The 7,957-nt window shown below is 32.6% G+C and overlaps 1 long non-coding RNA gene across 1 annotated transcript; it reads left to right on the top strand.

The window, feature by feature from the left end:
• The first annotated feature begins 1,260 nt into the window (after positions 1 to 1,260).
• On the top strand, positions 1,261 to 5,866 carry LOC107032509. The gene is made up of 2 exons (XR_001458374.2): positions 1,261 to 1,406; positions 5,291 to 5,866. It is a non-coding gene; the product is annotated as an uncharacterized LOC107032509 (long non-coding RNA).
• The last annotated feature ends 2,091 nt before the right edge of the window (positions 5,867 to 7,957 follow it).

The following is a 7,957-nucleotide window of genomic DNA, read 5'->3' as shown; positions in this document are numbered from 1 at the left end:
TGAATAAGAGTAGCAGAGGAATTTGCATGATTTTGTTGCGTTAAAAGATATCACTTGAGTATATTTGCTATGTGTCTTCTTTAGGCTTAAATTTGCTTCTAAACTGTGTATGTGTCATTCTAGGATGCAACTGAACACACATCTAACTCTTAACTTTTCTTTTATTTCAACATATTCCTATCTTTAATCAGTTCATGAATTCATTGGATTTTTTGGTTTATTTAGTGTTTCATAGGATTTCAATTTTTTATACAATATACTGAACTTGGTTATTCTCTGTATTTTGCTATTCTTATTTTGCTTAGGATCATCCATTTGTCAATCTGATCTATTATGTATATAATTGAATATTTAATGTTATTGATACTTGTAGCCTCTAAGGTGCTTGATATCCGTACAAGATATTTAGTTTAAGTTACAACACAATGCCTGCATATGACTTACAATTTAATAAATGAACTTCTACATGTAGCACTCCAATTATATAAGCTACTAATTAAGTTGCTACAATTTCAAGCCAATGAAGAATTCTTCATCCAAATCCCTAATAAGAAAAAGAGGCAAATGCATTTTCTGAATTTTCAAGGTTGATTCTTCCCATTAAATTTTATAGTGTACTTTCAATTCCATCCTCAGCTGAAAAATAGACAATTCCAAGAAAACATAGAAAATTACAAAGATTTGACAAGTTTTTTTATCTAGCATATTTATATAATATTCACATTCTGCTTTTGTACAAATAATTTTATGATTACTTGATTTGATTATGTAGAGCAATGTGTCGAAATCAACACGAGTCTTTGAAATTGGAACCTCACCTTCACGGGGTACAACTCCTTTTTATTTATGTGCAACAAAATTTGATTTTTTTCGCTGATTTCTGCATTTCACTTCTACGTCTCAAGACATGTTATTTCACCCTTCTCTTCATATTCGTCATTGTTGCTTGGTTGTTCAGAAAATTCATGATATTAACAACTGGAATATGGATTGGACTATCTACTAAGTATCTTTTTATGTTTCAGTACTACGGTAAAAATCTAGATGAGATTTCCTTTTAAAAATGCTCAATGAATAGATTTTCATTTAAACTTCTAACGGTTCAAGTATACTTATTAGTGATACATATTTAAATATCGATTATTCTATCATAGTATAAGAGTGGGTATAACTATGCATCAACATGTTTGTTTAAAGTCATTTTTTAAATTTATAAGGTTATTTTTGTAATTCAAACTCATACATGTGCTTCAGTTTTATTCCACGTGGTACGCGTGGCATTCATGTCGCTGCCCAGCTCCATCACATTGCTCTCATCTATCCATTGATGATAAAGATGATAAAAGTTCTTTCCTCCACAACCTTAGGCTTTCCATCCTCTCTTAGTACTGCTTCAATAATTTCAGGTAATTTGTCAGGTCTCGCTTCAATTTTTGACTTACATTACTTAATTTCTCATCTTTGTCTGTTTTTTCCTTGATTGTGTTTTAGTTTCTGTTACTTCAAAATTTTATATGAGCTAATGAAGTTTGAATCTAGTAGGAGTTGAAATTAGGCGGTTATACGCATATTGAGAGCCCAAAAATTTGAGGTGTCTCATCAGTGTTTTGCTTCCTTGAGAAAGATTCAGAAAGAAAATTTGAGAAAGTGAAAATGACCTCTAAACAGAGTAAGGATAACGTTGTAACCTCGCCTAAGAACATCACTCAACAACAAATTAGTCTTTTGCTTCTACTGAAAGGTTTGGTTAGGATTCCAGTTGACATTTATGTAAAGTTAGGACCCTTCTATTGTTAGGACCGAAAATAAGCAGGTGTAAATGCGGAAGCTAGCAAAGCAAACCTCGAAAGACTACGAGTAAGAAGACAACGAGAAATTTACCGAAAGACACAAAGATTTAACGTGGTTCGGTCAATCGACCTACGCTCACAAAGGAGATGAGCAATCCACTATAAATATGAGAGTACAAAATACAGAGGGGAACAACCTCAACCACTTCACTCGGAATACATAGGAGGTTCACACAAGTGATAACGTATCAAGCTTGTGACCCACAAATTCTCACCAAAACTCTCAAAGCCCTTAAGACTACATTGTGAATGCTGATTAAGTTAGAAGGAACATTCCTCTATTTATAGAGTCCTAAACCTTTTTCCTACAAGAAAAAGATTAGTCAATCCAAAACCTTTTCGTAAAAGAAAAACCTATTTATGGTAAGAAATTTAGGGCAAATAAAACCCAACAAATCTCCCCCTTGGCCTGAATTTCTGACAAAATAAATTTGTCCACCTTCTTCACTTAATCTTCAACAACTTGCTTCTCCTCTCCATAATCTCCTTTGCAAAATTTATGTCTCAACATAGAGAACCTCTCTGAAACTATTTCTCCAACAAAATCTTCATTACTGTCAAAAAGAATGCGGCTAGGACTACACCCGTCAAGATGAACACCTCCCTCTAACCTGGTTCAATCATCGATTATCGAACCACTAAACCTGACTCCCTCATTGAATCTAGCGCTTATACCACTTGTTAGGACCGAAAATAAGCAGGTGTAAATGCGGAAGCTAGCAAAGCAAACCTCGAAATACCACGAGTAAGAAGACAACGAGAAATTTACCAAAAGACACAAAGATTTAACGTGGTTCGGTCAATCGACCTACGTCCTCAAAGGAGATGAGCAATCCACTATAAATATGAGAGTACAAAATACAGAGGGAAACAACCTCAACCAATTCACTCGGAATACATGGGAGGTTCACACAAGTGATAACGTATCAAGCTTGTGACCCACAAATTCTCCCTCTAACCAAAACTCTCAAAGCCCTTTAGACTACATTGTGAATGCTGATTAAGTTAGAAGGAACATGCCTCTATTTATAGAGTCCTAAACCTTTTCCTACAAGAAAAGGATTAGTCAATCCAAAACCTTTTCCTAAAAGGAAAACCTATTTATGGTAAGAAATTTAGGGCAAATAAAACCCAACAAATCTCCCCCTTGGCCTGAATTTCTGACAAAATAAATTTGTCCACCTTCTTCACTTAATCTTCAACAACTTGCTTCTCCTCTCCATAATCTCCTTTGCAAAATTTATGTCTCAACACAGAGAACCTCTCTGAAACAATTTCTCCAACAAAATCTTCATTACTGTCAAAAAAGTTGCGGCTAGAACTACACCCATCAAGATGAACACCTCTTTCTAACCTGGTTCAATCATCGATTATCGAACCACTAAACCTGACTCCGTCATTGAATCTAGCTCTGATACCACTTGTTAGGACCGAAAATAAGCAGGTGTAAATGCGGAAGCTAGCAAAGCAAACCTCGAAAGACCACGAGTAAGAAGACAACGAGAAATTTACCAAAAGACACAAAGATTTAACGTGGTTCGATCAATCGACCTACGTCCACAAAGGAGATGAGCAATCCACTATAAATATGAGAGTACAAAATACAGAGGGGAACAACCTCAACCACTTCACTCGGAATACACATAATGATAGTGTTGTATAAAAGAAACAGAAGTTCTGTATACTGAACTCTAATTAAAAATTGATTGTTTATTAGGTTCTGCGCCCCAACAATACAAGCTCTTGTGACAAAAACTCATGTCGCATCTATAAGTCTATTGACAGAGTGCCTAAGAGATACCAATAAGTCTTTTAGGCAGGCAACAGAAACGGTAAACCTAGAATTCATAGAATGGAAAATCCGAAGTTTCTTTAATTCCTTCAATTGGAATGATGTTGACATAAATTCAGTATTTTGCAATTCGTTAAGTTATTGAACCAGCCTAATCAATTTAGTGTGTAATACCTCCAGAATAACACTCCTCTAATCTCTCCATACATTATTTTCTCAAAATATATATTTAGTTGTTAAGATTAGTTGAACAACTTTACACAATAGCTCTTAAAGTTGGCTGATCAACTTTGTACAACAGAACTAACTGTTGCATCCAATTTCGCTTGATCAAAAAAATAAAGAACAAAAGATGAACCATTCATACGCATCTAAAACACCACATCTCATGAGTATCCTTGGTGTGTAGCTTTCTCAATCCTGTCATTTCGAGTATAGACTTTTAAATTTATCTCAGTATTGTTTTGGCACCACAGTAAATCATTTTCGTTTTCATATGGAACTTAGTTTCCATTAAAAAAAATTATTATTTTTTGTTAGACTAAATTTCTGCCAATTTAAAAGAAAACGTTCAAATAAGTTGTGTTACGAAGAGAAAATATGGTAAATAATAAAATATAATTTTTAGAATTTAGATATTAAATAAATAGTACTGAAGGTTACTTTTTCATTAAATATTGAAGTGGTGCTACAGATAAATTATTAATTTGGACCAATTCAATAAAGTTTACTTAAAGATCTTATATTTATATCATAAATATTAAAAATAAATTTATTTTTAGTAAATGTTTTTTTTATTTTAATTCTTTTGTCGTACTTTTTAAATTTTTTAATTTTAATATTTTATATGATATATTGAAGAACAAATGATTTGATCCCGCGTAAAGTAAGTCTGTATGTTTACAAGTGGACCCTTGAGTGATTTTGACACCATTAAATAAAAGCCAATATCATGGTGTCGTATTTGTTGGTGATTTGTATGTTCATATTGAACTACCAATACTTGTTCATTAAGAAATAGACTTAAGAGTTAAGATGTTGTGAAATGTTACATTGAATAGAGTGATAGTATGCCATGCTCTCTAGACGTTACTATTTTTATATATAAAATCTATTGTTGTATGACTTTATTTGGAATTTATTAATACATATGGATGTTTGGAGATATTCGGCCTTATGTTAGATCCTTTCATGGGCGGATCCATTATTATGTTATTAGATTTATTCGAACACAATATTTTAATACCAAATATAAATTTATTTATAAAAAATAACTTAATTTTATGATAAGAACCTATAAAATTTAAATTTTACATTTGTCTTCGTACTAAACTTCTGATCTTCCTCACTATCATTTATAACTATTTATATTAAATATGAAATATTTATTGACATATTCAATTCGATTGTTACAAATAATCGAAGTGTCATTTGATACTGAAGAAATTTGTTTTTGTATTGTAGAACTTATTGCATTTGTTTCCAATTGAACTTGTATTAAATAGTTTTTTTTTGTGTATATTTAGTACAAGTGCAACCAATAACTTAATTGAGTGTTCATGCAGTCTTTTTGTTTCTTAAGTATGTAATGCTGAAAAATTGTCATCTACAATAGCGTACGCTATCGCTAAACTTCAAATTAATGCAGGCTAGAAGGATAAGTTCATATGTTTTGATTGTTTGTGAGCACCAGAAGCAACTATGTTATTGTCTGGTTTTGGAACTGTGGGTAAACGTTTGGGCATATCACAGTGCACGACAGATGGTTTACATGAATCCTCACGCAGTTGAGCAGCGAAAAGGATATGTAGGCAACGTACATACTTCAACGTGACATTGTTGAAGAGTATGGATGAAGACTTGACAGAAGTTGCTAATGACAATTACCATCCATGTGAAACATGGTTGTGGCCATTAACGGGAGAGATATATTGACAAGGGATATATGAAAAGGGAGAGAGAAGAGAGATACATGCAAAAAATGATCAAGAAGAGAAAGACGAGAGAAACTACATGATAAAATTAAAAAAGAATATAAACCCAAAACCAAACTCGAAGAGAACATGTCATGTATATAATGACTTGCTCTTTCTGACTTTGCTAGGAATTTTAAGACATTTTATACACCTTCATATCCTTTTTACCACTATATTCATGCCTTGATATAGTAGCTATGTACCCCTTTGACTCACCAGCTATGTTTTCCCCTGCAGACTTTCCATAATAGCTTGCTAACAGCTGCTCTGTTTTTTAAAGTCGTTTTGGCCTCAAATTTAGGAAAGACTTTTAAAATCTGCTGTCTACAAAAAATCTTAGACTATAAATTATTTTTTAACGTATAAAAAAAGAGACTCTAAAATTAAGTTACTGCTAATTATAAGTAGATGATATAAGTTTTTTGTAATTATAAGCAAATTACTTCTAATGTGTCGCATAATCAGAACAGAGGGTACTACTTTTAAATTTTTCACATAAATGTATTTTGTCAACAACAATGTCGCACCAAGTAAATAATACAATGGAAACACACATGGACAGTCCAATCACAAATGTAATTTCTATAAACATATGTAGATATTGATAATCATTTACTACTTGTCGTCCAATCAATATTTGCGTTAAGGGAAATGCTAAACAACCAAATGCATTAAAGAAAGAATTTGGTAATCAAAAAACCTTTGCAATTTCCAATACAATTTTAGATTTTCGTAACTTTATTCTCCTAAAATAAATAGGGAAATATTGAATAACTTATAAAGAGGCAAAAACTATATGGGTTTTGAATAAAATATACAAAATGTTATAAAGTGGCAAAAAATAGTAGTATTGTTATAAAATCAAGCTCATAAGAATATAATCATAAAGAGAAGAAGACAAGATAAGTAGATAGAAGAAGGAGAATTTTCTTCTTATTCAAGTATATACAATGGTGAATGATATCTCTATTTATAGTGTTGAGATATCATAGTCAAAGGTCACCTTGGAATTATACATAGTTATCATCAAGGTTCATATCACCTTGGAATCTTATCACATTGGAAACACTAATACATGAATCCAATTAATTGTTGGATAACTCTAATGGATCATCCACATAACACAATAGATTTATAACACTCCCCTTGGATGTCCATAGAAAATGTGCCTCGTTAAAACCTTACTAGGAAAAACCCTGTGGGAAAAAATTCTAGTGAAGGAAAAAGAGTACACATATCTTTTGATACGCACTATTTGTTGCCTCATTAAAAACCTTGCCAGGAAAACTCAGTGGGAAAAAACCCCGGTCAAGGGAAAAAGAGTGCAACGTGTATTATATTCCCCCTGATTAAAACATCACTTAATTTCTTGTGATGATGTCTCCAATCTTCGTACATTGTGGTTGGTATATTCTTTTTCAAAGAAAAACCACACATTTCTTGAATATGGTGTGTCATTTATCTCAACCAGACGCACTTTCGACTTGCTTCATGGAGGACTTTTATTTCTGCATAGCAACATTTGCTTCATTGATTGCCATGATATTATTGTGCCTCCACATGCAAACACATAGCGTGCTTGAGATAGAGCTTTATGCGGATCAGATAAATATTTTGCATCTGCGTAATCAATCAATCTTGTCTTGGATTCCTCGGAATAGAATAAACCCATAACTATGGTCCTTCGAGGATATTTAATCATGTGCTCAACACCATTTCAATGTCCTTTTATCGGGGAGAAACTGAATCTTGCCAGTAAATTTACTACAAAACAAATATCTGGTCAAATATTGTTAGCAAGTTTCATCACCAAGAAACTCTTCATCCTTCTTTTGAGATCAAACTGAATCATCATTTATGTCAAGTGATCTCATAATCATTGGGGTACTCAATGAATGCGATTTATCCATATAAAATTGCATCAGAACTTTTCAGTGTATGTGCAGTGTTAGACAAATATTTCATTTGTCAAATTATCAATCTATAGGTCAAGACAAAATTTTGTCTTGCCAAGACCTTTTCATAAAAGTACAAGGACAATTAGGGTCATTCTTTTGTACCCTTTTTCTTCCTTGACTATTTCAATCCATATAAGGATTCTTGAAGCTTTATTGAAAAAATTTCTTTCAAACTCTTATATGCTTCAGACACTTCGATTGTTTCAAGGATTTTCATATAATCTTCATTGTCTAGCTAGACATTACAAGTGTTCATTACATGCATTCAAGTTTTTCATATGTTGCCATATCAAAACAAACCTCATTGCATCCACCAAAGGAGAAAACATCTCCAATAATGTCAGGATTTTTGCGATAAACCTTTATGCCCCAAGGCACAAA

The sequence above is a fragment of the Solanum pennellii genome, chromosome 10 (genome assembly GCF_001406875.1).
Source record: "Solanum pennellii chromosome 10, SPENNV200".
Lineage (NCBI taxonomy): Eukaryota > Viridiplantae > Streptophyta > Magnoliopsida > Solanales > Solanaceae > Solanum > Solanum pennellii.
This window is presented reverse-complemented; position numbering and strand designations above follow the sequence as displayed.